Source organism: Sorex fumeus, unplaced genomic scaffold, assembly GCF_029834395.1.
Source record: "Sorex fumeus unplaced genomic scaffold, SorFum_2.1 ptg000129l, whole genome shotgun sequence".
Lineage (NCBI taxonomy): Eukaryota > Metazoa > Chordata > Mammalia > Eulipotyphla > Soricidae > Sorex > Sorex fumeus.
Window position 1 is genome coordinate 2274631 of NW_026606186.1, and position 18682 is coordinate 2293312.

Here is an 18682-nt window from a genome sequence, read left to right on the forward strand (position 1 = left end):
CAGTTTCCACCTGGATTATTCAGGGTAGTCTCAGAAGTGGGGCCATGGATGCCTCTCTAGGTCTGTCAACTACCTTTCTTGCTTGACTGGCTTAACTGTGGAGTAATTTTTCCTAACCCCAAAGCATTTTAAATATCTTACTCTCCATGTGAAAAACTATTATGGGAACCTTCTTGCAAAAAACAGCACAAACAAGTATGATTCAAACTTGTAAGTGCTTGAGATAGTCATTACATAGTATTGCTGAAATTTGGAAACAAAAAAATTCTTAGGATTTGTTTTAAAATGTCTAAAGAAAGTGTGGATTCTCTTGGTTTACAGAAATTGACATACAAATGTCTGGACATACACAGATAGACCATATATATTCATAAGCCATTGCCATAATGTATGCCACATATCTATCCATCACCTCCAAAACAGATCCTTTCTGTCATTATTATTATTATTATTAAAACAGAACATGAGATATGCCCTCTTGAAAAGTATACAATGCTGTATTGTTAACTGTATTGGCACTATGTTGTACATAACTACATCTTATGTAATTGAAACCTTAAACCCTTTGACTAATACCTCCCAGTTTTCCCCTCCCACCTGGCAAACATTATTCTACTTTCTGCTTCTATGTATTTGACTTTTTTTTCCCTAGTGTTTGGACCGCACCTGAATATGGGTTTACTCCAGCTCTGTGTGCAGTGATCACTCCTGGCAGTGCTCTGGAGTAGACATATGGTATCAGGGATTGACTGGTTGCAAGGCAGTCACCTTAACCACTTTACTATCTCTCCGGCGTCTGACTGATTTAGATTTATTATATAAGTAGTATTATGCAATATGTGTCCTTTTTTGTCTGACTTAATTCACTCGTACATTGTCATTGCCTTTCTAAGTTTTTATAACCTATTGGTAAGTACGGTCACGGTCATGGTCCTCCCGTTATTCATCGATTTGCTCGAGCGGGCCCAGTAACGTCTCCATCGTGAGACTTGTTGTTACTGTGTTTGGCATATTGACTACGTCACGGGGGAGCTTGCCAGGCTTTGCCCTGCGGGCGAGATACTCTCGGTAGCTTGCCAGGCTCTCCGATTGGTAAGTACAGAAAACATATATAGCCTGTTGAGCCCAGGTGTTTAGGTTTGTCAGTGTGTGATAAAGCCAAATCATCCCTCAGAGGGCAAAGAAATTAAAGAAAGAATAAGGCATGCTTATTTATTTTAAAATCTTATATAGGTAAGTGAGATGAAATTAAATATCCAAGATGGACTATTTTGAGTTGGCCAAGGGGAAGAAAGGGATACTGCCATCATTCCTCTGGTTACAGGTCCTGAAGGCAAAGAAGGTTGCTGATAGGTACACTGGCTGTCATTCCAGCACCAAATGGTGGCTTTCATCCTCCCTGTCATCTCTAGCTCCAGAAACACCCAACCTTTACTAATCCCAGGAGAGTCCAGGCCATTTCCCCTACTTCTTGTTGACTTTGTTTAATCTGTCCAAGTTAGATAAATTTCTTCCAAATGGATTCCTCTTAAACTATTCCTCAAGATTGGCTAACACTTGTCTTTTGCTAATCTTTTCTCCTCTGTGAGTTGGAGGAAACAGCAAAAAACCAGAATAAATATATCAGAATAAGATAAATTCCCAATTCTAATCTTACTGCTTTAGGAAAATATCTTTTTTAAAGACCTCCTTACCAGAAAGTCTAGGTATGTAAGCAAAGAGAATATGAAGTATTCCCTCCAGCTTGAAGTCCTGGAGAATAGTTATCTTCCCAAAGGGATGTCAAATGACTACAAGATACATTCCATACTTCAACTGGAACCAAAGTAGACCCGATCTTTAATACTGATGCAAAGGTAGATAGTTCAGGATGTTTTACAGGCGTGAAAGCAGGTAGGAGCCAGCAAGATCTACTACCGAAGTATTGTTTTAACTAATAGTATATCTCCCAAAATAAAAATTTCTCTAAAAGAAATAGCTCTCAGAAGAATATTGTAATAGTCCTCACATTTTTAATAGCCTCTCACCTCAGTAATAAGGCATCAGAATTATGCAGTGTAAAATCTTTAAAGTTAAAAAGTCCTACAGAGTTCGTAGTGGCAATCAGAATAGTGTAAAGTTAATGTCCAGTCAGCTTTAATCCCTCCTCTTCATGAACTTAAAAAGGTGTAATGTAAATTGATCAGATGGGCCAAGACAGACACATGATATATTTATTTTCCAAAAGCAACTACTTTATGAAGCGAATAATAATCATCTAACTCAAGCCCCTGCCCTGTGGTTGAGCAAATAAATTTTAAATACAAAAGGTATCCTTCATCCCACAAGACAAACTTTGCCTATAAAAATTGAATCACTGAAAAATACCCTCTGAATTTTCATTTATTTACTTTACCAACACTTATCAGTTTTCTAGATGTCTTACACTCTGATATTCAGAATTCATAACAAATTTCTAATAGTACTAAGTTCTACAACTGCATTAGGAAGTGTGTAAAAATGTCTGGTTTTCGAGTTGTAAGGATCTTAGAGATATTCAGCATGATTGTCTTCATCTATTCCCTCCACCATCTATTCATTTATTCTACAGACATTAAGCAGCTACAGCAGAAGCATATTTACCATAAAGCTTATGCTTCAGGGCACTTCACTGGTATAATCTCTTCCACTGTGAACTCAGCAATGTGATCATAGGGGATGTTTTTGGGTTTTGTGGTACAGGAAACTGAACTAGAGCCTCACACATGCGAGACATGCGTCTTAAGTGCTAAGTCACATCCCCAACCTTAGTCCTTTATTTATAAAGTTTACAAAAATCAGTATTTTAACTGCAGTTAATTAACACCACATTCTTTTTCCACTTGAATTTTTGTGTCATCCCATTTCTCCTGTAGTCATTTGACATTTAAGTTATTAGAGGAATTTTAGGTTCTCCTGGGGAATTTCATATAAAAATACATTTAATCTAGATTTGATGGAGTGTATTCATGTGGCTATTAGCCTGTCCAAAGTATAGTTATAACTTGAATTCCAATTTGTCCATAATGCTACTCACCAAATATTGCACTCAAGATGCAAGAAAAGAGATCTCTCCAGACACAAACTTACCTTAAGCTTTCTAGCACTAATAAAAAAGATGACTTGTAGAAAACTCTTCCAGGTATCAGAAGACATTGCAAAAGGAAGAATCACTCCTAGAGTTGAAAGATTGTTCAATGAATTGGAGAACATGTTTTGCACACAAGAGGCCCAAGTTCAACCCTGAGCACAGCCAGGAGCAGCCTCTAAGCTCAGAGCCCATTGGCACCACCAGGTGTGGCATACGCATACACACATACACACACACACACCACTTCTAATTGGGTTAATACTCTCATAACAGTAATATACCTAATAATGCAGTTTATACAATTTGTATAACTATAAGTGCATAAAACTTTTGAAAATAATGTGAAATAGAATTTGAGACCTTTACTTGTAGGACACCACATATCTATAGCAGTACCATAAACAAGTGTATAATGGGTGCCACATTTTTACTTAGTCCTTCTATTATAATAAATGCACTCAACAAAATTAAAGATAGAATGCTTACCATGATTTAAAAATATATATAATTATATTAGAAAGTTATTATTATATAAAAACTATTGGAGATACTAATTAGAGTTTTATTTAAAAAGTATTTTGGACTTACAACACACAACTAATTGAAAACAATATACATATATGTACAAAGAATAGTTAATTTTCGATTTTTATAATATTGAACAATCTTTGAAAATGGATATCTGCATGATTTTAATTCATGTATATAATTTTTATTCTTTTAAAAATTTTTATTTAAAGATTCCCCCATATTATAAAATTCTTTAGCCCCAAATCTGTCTCTACAGACTTTGTGTCAGACACATTCATATTTTTGGAAACATAATGATAAATCTAAGCAGGTCTTTTTCCTCAAGAAGTAATTTTAGTGGTAACAGTTGAACAAAGAGAAAACAAAAGGGGAAAGCTTCCTTTGCTCATATAAATATTTATATTTATGAAGTTCAGCAAAGGCACTCTAAAAGTGACAATTGTCTTTAAACACTCTTCTGTGACCTGTGATGCTGCTACTTTGACCGAAAGACTGATATTCAATAGTATTTGATATATAAGAAAACTCTTAAGTTTATCACACAGTGACTGGTTTACCACTCCCAAAGCACAATAGTCCTGAAAAGTACAGATCCTTGATGCCTTCAGACAAGGATGCAAGGGAAGTTTAGAAACGCTAAGCTTTTTGTTCTGAACACTTCACCAAGAGGGATAAACTTTTGTGTATCTTACGGCACAGTATTTACTATGTAGCAGGTGGTGAGGACTATTAAGACAGCTGTCAACATCCAGGAAGGCACCAGTCCATGAAAAGGAAGCAGATGGATTGGGGCACTTCACTAGCTGTCTCCTAGAATAATCGCTGTGAGTGGCCAAATGAGGCGATGTCATGCTGCCCAGGGCAGCAAAAACCTATTACGGATCTAAGAGCTCAATTAGAAGATGAGGTGGGGGTGGGGGTGAATATCCTCCCCTCTTTTTGTTTGTATGGCTCAAGTTTTCATTAAAAACCACCACAGCAATTAAAAAAGGGTGGAAAGGATGTTAGCATTTCTCATTCTGTTACATTTTAATTATCATGGTTGTAACGCTGGAAAATGCTTCAGTCTTGCAGCTTCAATGAGAGCAGATGGTGAAATTTTTAAGTAATTGGTTATTCAGACTTCTATGGGATGCACGAAATTTTTATTGTATTGCTTTTCTGTGCAGAACATGTGGACATTTCAGATCTCTCAAACATACATCTCTTAATATTTAAATTCTGTTGTTACCCTGACTTAGAGATCTTTTACTTTTTTTTAAACAATAAAAAATGAATTCTTTAATAAAACTAAACAATTAAATATTTACTTCCCAAACAAACTGCAAAACTTGTCCTCACAAAACCATTGGTTCTTTGTTTTCTTGGTTTTGTTTTTTATTTTTATTTTCATTTTTTGGGTCAGATACTACAGTGGTTAGGGTTTACACCTTGCTCTGAGCTCAGGCATCACTCCTGGTGGGGCTCAAAGGGCCATAAGTGGTGCCAAGGCCAACCTTAAGTACTGTGCTATCTTTCCAGCCCATCACTGTGTTTTTTGAAAAAATAATTCCACTTAGGAAATATGAGAAAGAGAGAAAGGGAGACGGATACAGTACATTGGTATCTTGGGCTCAAATGCAGATTTCAGAATTGGAGTAAACCCAAACCACTGTTTTTCACTGAGATTCTGTGATTTACTGTACTGCTAATAATGGTTTCACTTGCACATAATTCCAACACTATGTCCATCACCACCCTTGTTCATCTCCCTCATCCTCAATTCCCCTCCCTTTCAGGATCGTCCCACAAGTCAACTGTGTGGATCAGTATTCTCTATGTGTTGTCTTTGGCCCTTTTTCACTGCTTTGCTTTGTATATTTAAGTCCCACATGCAAAAGACATTATTCTGCATCCTTCCCCTATCTTCCTGACTGACTTCACTCAACATGATAACCTCTAGTTCCACCCCTGTTGCTGCAAATTGCATGATTTGTTCTTTCATAGAGCTGCGTGATATTCCACTGTGTTCAAATACCATGACTTCTTGATCCATTCATACATAGTTGGGCATTTGGATTCTGCCCATAACTTGGTGGTTGTACAAGTACAGGAACAAACCATTATCTTTTTAAAAGCATATATAGTAGAAGAATATACTTGACAAACTTAGATATACCGTGGCTCCCAAAACAGTTATATTCATGCCAAGAGTTTGAATTTAGTTTGATGTGCCTTTGAGGAAAATGCCATCAAAAATATAAAGTCCTCCTCTTTAGGGTGTTAACTCCTATTATGTAGCTCATAAGCATGACACATATGATGATTCAGAACAAATTTACTGCTACATGAGAAATTCATATCAAGTTCATATCTTATATTGTTTTCCAAAAATAGTTCATCTGAATAAATAAGCTATATACTGTATTATGCATTGATGTTTTATAATTTTTAATAGCTCTGTTCTATAAATAATAATTTCATGGAAATTTCTAAATTTTTCTATGGTAATGTTAAATGGAAAAGCAATTAGAGCTTCATAGACAAAAACATAGACAAAGACTCGGTTTTTGCCTATGAAGAGGGAATTAGTTTTGAATTCCTTTTTTTCTTTATTTTGATGTTTTAGAGTTAGAACATACATGTCCCAGAAGCCCGAGTTCTCTAACTCATATGTGTTCCTGGTTTGAGTTGTTAGAAACAGACAGTTTAAAATCAAGGTGTGAAGGCAGCTGCTGTTGTGAGCACGTGCTTTGATTAGAGAGAGAAAGCAGCTGGAAATGATGCTTGCTGTCAGGTCATATGAGCCAGTTTTCACATGGATCTTTTACCTAATCTAAAATTGAGATTAATATCATTTCTCTTACATGGTTTTCTTTGTATGGGGTAGAATAAAAGCCTATGCACTTCCCTTTAATTTGGGATGATTAAGGACTGAATACCCCTATAAATACCAATTTGACATACTTATCTACAAATGTTTTACATGGTCCATATGTAATACAACATAAAACTTCCAAGATACTTTTATTTTGAAATATTACTAAAGATAGGGACAAAACTATATAGTTTATAAAGCTATGGATGGTATAATTTTGATGTTTTAGAAATGTGGCATATAATTTTCTCAATGATCCCATTTTCCATTTAACAATATTGATACAAATTCATCTTTTTGGGAAATCAAGTTTTTGATTTTTCAAATAATGAACAAAAGCATCCTACATCAAATATTTTCATTGGTCTAGTCTACCAACTGAAATACTTCTTTCATTTCCCCAGTCAAGTTTTCTTTTTTTTTTTCTTTTTCTTTTTGGGTTACATTCAGCAATACACAGGGGTTACTACTGGCTCATGAACTCAGGAATTACTCCTGGCGGTGCTCGGGGGACCATATAGGATGCTGGGAATTGAACCTGGGTCAGCCACGTGCAAGACAAACACCCTACCCACTGTGCTATTGCTCCAGCCCCTCAAGTTTTCAGTAGTAACAGAAGACAAGAAGATAGGTATTGGTGCTATTGATAAATCTACCCTTTCTATACCCTCTAGAAATGACCTCTGCTACAGTGTTTCATGAATGAGACTGAGTGTCCCAAAAGATGTTAAGGGGTTTTATCTTTCTTTTTATATTTCCAATACAAAATATGCAGTAAAGTATTATTTTATGTGGACACATTTTGTTATTTTTTTAATAATAATAATACCTTATTATTATTAATTTATATAAAGTACTTTGTTAACTGAATATAGTAATTCCAGTGCAACACTTTTATCATCCGTGTTGACTAAATGCTTCAGAAGCACTTTACATAGCCAAAGACAATGGTCACGGTCCTCCCATTGTTCATCCATTTGCTCGAGCGGGCCCAGTAACATCTCCATCATGAGACTTGTTACTGTGTTTGGCATATTGAATATGTGATGGGGAGCTTGCCAGGCTTTGCTGTGCAGGGGAAATACTCTCCGTAGCTTGCCAGCTCTCTGAGAGGGGCAAAGGAATCAAACCCGGCTCTGCTGGGCCGGCTGCACGCAAGGCAAACGCCCTACCGCTGTGCTATCGCTCCAGCCAAAGACAACAAGCAAAATGAACTTCTCACAAACCTTCAGTAAGTTACTACTCAAATATTAACCTTATATTAACAGTCATATTTTAAATATAGGCATAAGGATTTGCAAGAGTGTTAAAATTACTGTCATAGGAATTTTAATACCCTGGCACCACACTTATCACCAGAGTACCAATATTCCTTTAGCCAACTCACTTCTATATGCAGACTCATGCATTGGGGTCTATTTTCATGGCTATAGTTTACTTCCTACTGTAACAAGATTTTTTTTTTTGCTTTTTGGGTCACACCCAGTGATGCTCAGGGGTTGCTTCTAGCTCTACACTCAGGAATTACTCCTGGTGGTGCTTGGGGGACAATATGGAATGCCAGGGATTGAACTCAGGTCAGCCGCATGCAAGGTAAATATACTATTGCTCCAGTCCCAACCTTTTTTTTTTTAAATGAATAGAAGAGAGTGTCTCTTAGCTCCTAACTAATCACCTTAATGGGATATAAATAAATATTTCAAGAGAATTATTTTGTATATGACAAGCTGATTTAAAAAGATCATGAAAGAAAATTAAGTCTTAAAAAGAAATGAATCTAAAGCAACATTGCCACTTTTTTTTTGGCTTTTCGGGTCACATCTGGCGATGCTCAGGGGTTACTCCTGGCTTTGCACTCAGGAATCACTCCTGGCAGTGCTCAGGAGACCATATGGGATGCTGGGAATTGAACCCGGGTTGGCCGTGTGCAAGGCAAATGCCCTACCGCTGTGCTATCACTCCAGCCCCAACATTGCCACGTTTTAAAGAACACTATAAAGTGAAAGTAATTGTTTTTATAAATTACCAATAGATGGAAATATGAATGAAGCAGAAGAGGGAGCCTAGGATTAGAGAAAAATATGAACAGAGGCTGGAGAGAGTTCAGTGGACAGGGTGCCTGCCTTATACTAGGCCATCCTGGATTTGATCTCTGGCACCTCACATGGTCCCCTGAACACTGTGAGGAGTGATCCCTGAGTGCAGAGCCCATAGCAAGTCCTGAGTACTGCTGCATTTGGGCTCCAAACAAAACAAACCAGAGAACAAAAGATACGATTACCTACAATTCTTATATTTCATTCATTCTCTATTTGTTTACTTTTCAACTTCCCAAATAAGGGCTTTTAGGAGCCATGCAGTATACTTCTCACATAAGTATGACTACCCAAAACATAGTCAGATAATATGTTATCAACTATAGAAGATAATAAATGAAACCATTGTTTTCATAAACTTAGTTTATATTAATTTTATGTAATTAAAATATGAGGATGCATTACCATCTGTTTCAAAAGGAACTCCACTTTACCTGACCAACTATGAACCTTATCAAATGGTGACCATACCAAAGTATAGAATAGGTTTCTATAAATAAAGTACCAATCACATGTCACCTAAGGCTAATGAAAATTATCTTCTTTTTTTTTTTTTTTTTGCTTTTTGGGTCACACCCAGCGATGCACAGGGGTTACTCCTGGCCCTACACTCAGGAATTACTCCTGGCAGTGCTCAGAGGACCATATGGGATGCTGGGAATCGAACCCAGTTTGGCTACGTGCAAGGCAAACGCCCTACCCGCTGTGCTATTGCTCCAGCCCCTATCTTATTCTTTTTAAGTCTTCCATTTTCATTCCAGTTCTTCCCACCACTGAAGGCTATTTTGTATATATAATACTAGGTTTTTAAAACATATTTAAGTTTAGAAAAAATACAAGTTTAAATAGAATTTAGCAACTAGCTATCGGTAAAATTATTTCCCAGTGAAGCTATCACAAAGATAGTTTTAAAATTTTTTCACAAGATAGTTTTAACATTTGTTTCACATATTAACTCAAAACTCTGTTAATTAGCCTACATGTCATAAAAAATCAAAACAGTAATATAGAAATTTCTAAAATAAAGATCTAGATAGAATCTCAAGTTTCATTGTCTGAATATCTGTTCCTTTAGTTTTAACAACTTCAAAAATGATTAGGGAAAGTTTGTGGGAAGAATATAATAAATCATAGAACCAAAAATATATCCTATCTATATTGTGTAGATTTCCACCTATTCAATAAGCACTATTGAATACTTCCAGTTATCATTTTCAGTGATTGGAATAAAAACTGTTCTGTCCTCAAGGAATTTTGTCTCAGAGAAGGAAACAGCACTAAGACATCTTACAAATCACAGGAGTGTGTGGATAAGTATTAACAGTGGAGAATCTGTACATGGGGAAAGGAAGAAAGTGTCTAACTATATAACTCAGGCAGTCTGCACACGAGTTGGTCATAGACTTTACAAATTATAGTTCTAGAAACATGGATCAGTCTTAAAATTCAAGCAAGCTAAAACACCTGTTGCAACAGATTATAACACCAGTAATAAAGCAATATCAAGACCTAATAGGAGGACACATAGCACCGGGCCAAGAATAGACATATAGTTGGTATCTGTTTCTTCAATTTGAAGCGGAAGTATTTCAGTAAGTAGGTGCTACTATATTGTGAATCATCAAGTGCTGTGTCATACAAGGATATTTAAAGATTCTGGCATGTTGATATGAAACAACCTTTAAGTGAACTCTTCTCTACATCCTTTAAAATAATTGTCAAAATAATTGCATAATTAAAAGGTAAATGGCAATAAGGCATGAGAACTATGCAGGTAGGGAGACTGTTGCACTGATCCTTATGTGACCTACATAGTCTGAGTTTATAACTGCCAATTACTAAGGGAGACAGGTTAGACCAGTAAATCTGGCTGAAAGTTTTACTATTGACCAAATATCTAATTTAGGACTAAAATCAAGTGTATGCAAGGCTTTAACAGTTTGCTGCATGGCATTGCTATAAAGGCTGCCTTTTTTTTTTCCAGATACTACCTTGAATCACTCTAAACGCTGTCATTTTGATATTATTATTACTGTGAAATACAGAAAGTCACCTGGTTTGTCTTTATGATCTATAATCGGTTCGTTTTGCTTAAAAATTGGCAGCAATGTGTATTTTCTAATATGCCTACTTATTTAAAGAATCATGTGACTTACAATAAACCTAATTACATTTGTCACCCTGCGCTCAATTATTTTTTTTCTCTTTTTAAAAAAAATTTTTTTTTATTAGTGAAACACCATGAGGTACAGTTGTAGATTTACAATTTTTTTGTGCTTGGGTTTGCCTGCGTTCAATTATTAATGTACTCAGTCTGTTGTTTTTTTACCAATACAATTCCTTGAAAATAAATTATCCAACATTGCTTATTCTGGTTCTGCCATTTGCTCTATATTACATTTCGGAACAGGGTGGGGTATTGTCATACCTGGCTCTATGCCTAGTGGATGTTCCTTTTCAGTGCTCAAGACCATACAGTGTTCAGGGTTCAAACCCTGGCCACCTTCCTATCATCTGAACTGTCTACCAGCCCTAAAATTATTTTTATCTGAAGATGACTTTTGTTTTGAAATTTTCACCCTAATTGGAAAATTTCAAGAATAGCACAAAGAATTTTTTGTTGTTGTTCTGTTTTGGAGCTACTTGTGACTTTGTACTTAGGGAACTCTCCCGGATTCTCAGGAGACCATCTGGAGGACGGGATCAAACCTGGCCTTCCCATATCTAAGGTCTAGGCTTAGCCCTTTCAGCTATTTCTCTGGCTCACAAAGGACTTCTTATTCCTTGAAGCATCTGAAAACATATAGTCAAAGCATCTAATTATCCCTAAAGAGTTTGATGTTTTATGTATACTAAATTCTCTTACAAATATAACTATTTTCCTGAAGTCCTAAGTAACCAGAATATAGCCTTTAGTATCAAGAAATTATATTGTTCTCTCCTACCTTCTTACCCTCAGATCAAACAAATTTAGCCTATTCTCTCATCATGGCCCATGGCGAAGTAATTCAGTATGGAATCAGATGTCACATGTAACGATATCATGATAGTCCCGCCTCATGCTGCCTGCAAGCCTAGGTTATTCCTTGCTTCTGACTATAAATCATCAGAGATGTCCCAGCATCTCTCTTGCAGCTCAATGTGCTAGATATATGTGCACACAGAACTCAGGAAATCCATTTGTACAGGAATTATTTTGTTGGTGGTGGGGATATGCTCGTGTCATACGTGGTGGTGCCTCAGGGACTGTATATGGTGCTGGGGATCTCTTGGCTCCAACATGACTGATTTATTACAAAGGTTAAAATTTAGGACAGCCAGGTGGAAGAAATGCATAGCACATCATATGAGGGAAGGCACAGAGCTTCCAGGCCCTCTCCAAATGTTTCATTTCCCCCAAATTATAACATCTTTCACCTACCTAGTAGCTCTCTGAACCTCTGCTTTTTCGTCTCTATGGAGGCTTCAGTACTTATCCATGATTAATGGACATTGACAGTTGCTCCATCATACCTTCTTCATCCTCTCTTCATCCCCTCACTGAAAGCCTCTGGGTGGAACTGGAAGTTTTACCCTTGGTATCTGTTGGGTTTTCTAAGCACCCAGTATCCATATCCAGGTGTTTCACATAAGTTAATTTCATAATTTCATTAACATAACAAGAGGCACCTTTTTTTAAATAACAAATTTATTATTTATTTTTAATGTGTTTTTTTTTATTAGTGAAACACCATGAGGTACAGTTATAGACTTACAAATTTTTGTGCTTGGGTTTCAGTTATACAATGATCAAGTACTCATCCCTCCACCAGCGCTCATCCTCCACCACCACGGGTCCAGCATCACTCCATCCCCCCATTCCCCCCATCCCACCCTGCCTCTGTGGCAGGGCATTCCCTTTTGTTCTCTCTCTGTCTCCTTTTGGGTCCTGTGGTTTGCAAGAGAGGCATTGAGGGGCAATCATGTTTGGTCTATAGTCTACTTTCAGCATGCTTCTCCCATCCTGGGAGGATCCTCCCAACACCCTTTATTTGGTGAATAAGAAAGAGGCAACTTTTGACTCATAACACCTTGAAAATTCCAGATGTTTGGGGAGCTGTGTGTCAGGAACTGGGGATAAAGGCCAAGCTATATACCAGCTGAATGACCACACGTCTATTATAAATTACAGTATCACATATACTTGACATTTTTCTTAATTGTTTGTTTTGGTATAATTATTTGGGATTTTCTGTGCTTTTATAAGCTGTGGGCCGAAGAGATAGTACAGCTGGTAAGGTACAAGCCTTGCATGTGGTCCAGATGGTGTCACATATGGTCCCTCAAGCTGGCCAGTAGTGATTCCTGAGAGCAAAACCAGGAGGAAACCCTGAGAACAGCCAGGTGTAACCATCAAATTTCACTGTCCAATCACTGTCCTCCCGTTGTTCGTTGATTTTCTTGAGCGGGCCCAGTAACGTCTCCAGTGTGAGACTTCAGTTGTTACTGTGTTTGGCATATGGAATACGTCACGGGGAGCTTGCCAGGCTCTGCCGTGTGGGCGGGTGAATACTCTCCGTAGCTTGCCGGGGCTCTCCGAGAGGGGTGGAGGAATCGAACTCGGGTCGGCCATGTTGGCTGCGTGCAAGAAAAACGCCCTACCGCTGTGCTATCGCTCTCGCCCAACCATCAAATTTAATATACACAAATATACATATATTACACATTAAATATATTAATACATTAATATTAACAGATCAATATTAATATATTCATATTAACTTGTTAATATTAATGTATGAATATACTTTTTCCTCTTTCATTTGAAGCCATACCCAGGTGTTTCAGGGCTTACTCCTCACTCTGCTCAGAATCATTACTGAAGGTGTATGAGGAATAATATGTGATATTGGTATTAAACTGGCGACATCTGTGCGCAAGCTAAGTACCTACCCCCTGTACTATCTCTCTGATCCCTGTTTATTCAAGAATTTATTCTGCACCTGTCGGTGAAACTTTTGGTTACATCTGTGAAAAAACTTTGACATTATCCCATAGAGTCACGAGATGGTTGTTTTATTAATATGTCTTCAGATGAAGAAATTTCTATTACATTTCTATTGATTAGTTTTCCAGTTTATTAGTTCATCTGCAATTTTTATTTTACTATTAAACCTACACAGTGGTTATATTTTCTTCCTCCTCCTCCTCCTCCTCCTCCTCCTCTTCCTCCTCCTCCTCCTCTCCCTCCTCCTCATCTTCTTCTGTTTTTGGGTTACAACCAACTATGCTCAGGAGCGACATGTGGCTGTGCTGAGGTGACTGTATGCAGTGCAGGAAGCACAAATCTGGGCCCACAGGATGTAAGGCAAGCACCTTAACCCTGTACTATGTCTCCAGCACTAAACAGTAATTTTTAATGCCAGACAGGGGTAGGGCGTTTGCCTTGCATGCAGCCAACATGGCCGACCCGAGTTCGATTCCTCCGCCCCTCTCAGAGAGCCTGGCAAGCTACCGAGAGTATCTCGCCTGCACGGCAGAGCCTGGCAAGCTCCCCGTGACGTATTCGATATGCCAAACACAGTAACAACAAAGTCTCCAATGGAGATGTTACTGGGCCCGCTCAAGCAAATCGATGATCAACGGGCCTTTACCTTTACCTTTACTGTAATTATAAGTTCTTGAATTTAGTTTCTTTTTCTATTTTCATTTATTATTGCCTTACTTTCTTTGACTTCCTTGACCTATCAGAGTTGCAATCAAGTCCTTTTATGATCATTTCTTTTGATTCATCCTTTTTTTGACCTCCACTTTTTCTTCTTTGAAAATGAGTCATAGTTTTCTGATTCTTCAAACAAGTATTTTTGGATCGCCTCTTAGATAGTTAAGCATTAGATGGTGGAGACTATGATTCTACTTTTTAATTCAAGGAATATTGCCATTGTTTTTATTTATGGTATCCTAAATTTGTTGATAAAAATTGTAGACCTGGCACTGCTCACTCCAGACATCAGGTCAAATCCCACTCAATTTTCATCCTTAACGGGAGGCTGTTTTGAGTCTGCCTTGTTTATTCATAGTTTGAGGCTCAGTCAGAGACGGGTAAGTTTACATTTACAGCCTGAGAGCCCCATTCTCTGAATGTCCTCCTTACCCATGCTTTCCTCTTCTCTGTAGCGCTTTTCATTGTCCCATACCCTTTTTTCATTCAGGCCCAAAACCAGGCAGCTTTGCTTTAGGGGTTTTGCCCCCCTGTGCCATTCATTGTGATCTGTTCTCAGTGTGAAGCCTCAAAATGGGAAATTCATCCCATGCCAGTGTTGCCTTCTAACTCCCCTCTGAAATATGTTTACTTTAATTCTTTCTCAAGAGACTTCAGTCTTGGGGCTGGAGTGACAGCACAGTGTGTAGGGAGTTTGCCTTGCATGCAGCCGACCCGGGTTCAATTCCCAGCATCCCATATGGTCCCTCGAACACTGCCAGGAGTAACCCCCATGCATCACTGTAACCCAAAAAACAAAAACAAAAGAAAGAAGGGACTTCAGTCTTAAAAATTTTACAAAAACCTCAGAGTTTTTGTTTCTTTTGTCCAGACTTTACAGTTGTTGTCTGCACAAGGATTGCTCATTCTACCACACTAGATGCAAAAGTCAGTCTAAACTTATTCTTTAAAGCAACATAAAAGTTAGTATAGCCTAAGTACTTTAGGATTAGAATCCTGACATCTTTAAGGAATAAGAGTTGAAGGAATAGGTAAAAAGTTGAGGAGTAATTTCTTTATATAAACAGAATTACATTAACCTTCACTTAACATTTCCATTTTCTCTGAAAATAGGGGTCAGAGCAAGAGTACAGCAAATAAGGCATTTGCCTTGCATGGGTTCAATCCTAGGTATCCTGTATGGTCCCCCGAGCCCTGATAGAGGTGATTTCTGAGCACAGAGCAAAGGGTAACCCCTGAGTATCACTAGGTATGGTTCCCAAGTGAAAAAATAGTTTAGTTTAAACTTTCCTTCGAGGCAACGTAATTTACAATTTTGTTAGATAAGACTATGCATATGGCATCCCAGCATCACCTCCTCTAGAGAGTCTTCTTTCCACCATGGTTGGTGTTCCCCAATGCCATCCCCACCCACTTGTCTTCCTGCAGTGATACGTTCAGTTCTGTAGATCAGTTCTCATTGTTGCCTGTTTTTTTTTCCCAGGATATATTATTCTCAATTGATTGTTTGCTTTTTAAAAGATGATATAGTTTAAAAATGATATATTTTTAAAAGATAGTATAGTTTTTTTCTGGGCTGATTCCTAATGAAAAATAAGTAGGCAGTGCTTTGAATCACTGTTTTCCTAGCAGTAATGTACATTTTCTCTGATTGCCTTCACGTTGTGTTTCTTAAGACTATAGGCAATTCCCTTGGCCAAATTTGGGAAGCTTTGTGTTATTTCTGTAAATACTTTTTTTTTCTCCTGGAACATGAACATCAAGTTTTTGCTCCATGATCCTTAAGGTTCTGTTAATGTTTTCTCCCCATATTTTGGACCACACTTGACAGTTCCTTGGCTTACCCCTGACTCTGTGCTCAGCGCTTACTTTTGATAGAGATCAGGGGACCACATAGGGTAACAGGGATTGAACCTAGGTTGGCAAGCTATCTGCTCTACATGCTCTACTTTCTAGCTCCTCAGTTAATTATTTTAAATTCAAACTTATTTTTTCTATTATTCAGATGGTATTTTTTCTATTAATCTTTAAGTTCACCAACTCATCCTTTGTCATTGTTTTTTTATTAAAACCATCTATTAATCATATAGTTTATGTATTAAAATATTTTATTTATTATTTTGTACTGTTTGTTCTAGTTTGTTTTCCTCATATATATTCTAATTCTTTTCAACTACTTTCTATCTCCCCATTTGCTTCAAGCGTGTTTCTTTATAACAGCCATTGTAAAATCCTTGAGAACTCCAGTGGCTTGTCAATGGAATTGGCAACAGCTGCTTTTTTATCCTCTTTTCCTAGCTTTTGTGCATTTCATAGCTTTGGATAGGATCTTGAACATTCTGAATATTATGTTACAGGAGTCTCATTCATTTTCCTTTTCTGTGTTCTGGACCACCCTTGGCTCTGTGCTCACTCCCAGCAGTGTCCAGACGACAGCAGGCAAGAGTCAGAATTCAAACCTCAATCAGTTCTGTGCAAGGCAAGTGTCTTTTCTCCTATGCTATCTCTTGGCTCCAAGAGGAGTCTGATTCTTATTTAATGTCTGTGGAGACTTTTAGTTCGTTTGTTTAAGTAGGCATTCAATGTGGCTGGGTAAAGGACTAAAGTTCCTACTGGCCAATGGAACTCCTCTACTTTCAATGCTAGACTTTGAAAAACAAACCAAAGAAACCTTTATACTTTATTCAGATATAGCTCATGTGCGCGCCCCCCAGTGGCCAGTCTTGGAGTTGGGCCAGTACATCCTGTAGTTCAGTTCTCAGCGAGCTTTTAAATGTAGACCCAGAAGATAATGTTGAGAAGCTTTGTGGATTGCTGTGCTCTACTTACTGGAATAAACATACTACTACAGAACTATGTATCAATTAGGGATGCACAGACTTTGAGGCAATACGAAGTCATGATTTTATGGAAGTTACTATTTTCCAAGTCAAAGAAGGCCTCTCCCACGACATACTATTTGCAGGAAGAACAAAGAATAATTTGAGGTGTGCCCAGTGGCCATTTCTAGTGATACCTCACCTGACTGTATAGTCTGGGTGATCCCATGCTTGGATAGGTGGGTTGGTTGTGGAGGGAGGTGCAGGAACAGGGATTGAGCACTTGGTCTCACGCATGCAGTCATCAGTCCAAACCTTTCTTTGAGTGAGCTGCCTGGCTCGAGTTCTGTTTTATGTTGTTGTTGTTGTTGTTGTTTTAATAAACAGCTTACCCTTTAAAATTTCACTTAGTTTTCTCTGATTGCAGCTGATTAAAAGACTATTTATATAAAAATTTAGACTTTTCGTACAACAATTTTAAATGGGACAAACAAGAGGTTAAAAATACTCCACAAGGTGCTTGCTTTGGCAGCACATATACTAAAATTGAAATGATACAGAGAAGATGAGCACGGCCCCTGCACAAGGATGACATGCAAATTCGTGAAGCATTCCATATTTTTAATTGGAGGCATGGCCTCTCTGGTTCCTGATTGAACTGCTTAATGGCCATGATGCCAGAGACTCAGAAACGAATCTAGAACCCAAAGGCTTTTGGCAGAAATGCGTCCTGTTCCTGCAATAGGTTACTGGCGCTGGGCCACTCCAGGTAGGAATAGGTTTCATGCCTTGACCTGTTTCCCCTGGCGGCCTGGTGACCACCATCCTCCAGAGGCTACTGGACAGTCAGGTTTGGGTCTGCAGTGACGAGACACATGGGCCTCACCAGATGGGGGTGGAGCTGGTCCTTTTCTCCCCATCCCAACGAGACCCTGAGTTGCCGCCTACAAATGGCCTCTCTGGCTCCTGATCAAGCTGATTAATGGCCATGACCCCATAGACTCAGAAACAAATCTCGAAGCCCAGCGGCTTTTGGCAGAAATGCATCTGTACCGCATACAAGGTGGCTGCCGCCTCAGAGCTTATTGGAAAGCCAGGTATGAGCCGGCGGTGACGGGGCAACTGCAGTCTCATGGGAAGGGGGTGGTACCGGCTCATCCTTCACGCCCTACTGAGGTCACAAGTTGCCTACCACGAGCGGCTCTCTGGCACAGCTATAACACCAGACACACAGAAACCAATCTTTTTTTTTTTCCCCTTTATTTTATTTTATTTTTTTTAAAGTTGTAGATTTACAATTTTTTGTGCTTTGGTTTCAATTATACAATGATCAGATACCCATCCCTCCACCAGTGCCCATTTTCCACCACCATGGATAATATCCCTCCCACCCCCATCCCCCCATCCCCCCTGTCTCTGTGGCAGGGCAATCCCCTGTGTTCTCTCTTTCCTTTTGGGTGTTGTGGTCTGCAAAAGAGGCATTGAGTGGCAAACATGTTCAGTCCATAGTCTACTTTCGACATGCATCTCCCCTCCTGGGAGGATCCTCCAAACATACTTTATTTGGTG

At 38.3% G+C, this 18682-nt stretch overlaps 1 non-coding gene across 1 annotated transcript; it reads left to right on the forward strand.

Moving 5' to 3' along the window:
* Positions 1-17629: 17629 nt before the first annotated feature.
* On the forward strand, positions 17630-17736 carry LOC130045854 (U6 spliceosomal RNA). Its single transcript, XR_008795623.1, has one exon. It is a non-coding gene; the product is annotated as a U6 spliceosomal RNA (small nuclear RNA).
* The last annotated feature ends 946 nt before the right edge of the window (positions 17737-18682 follow it).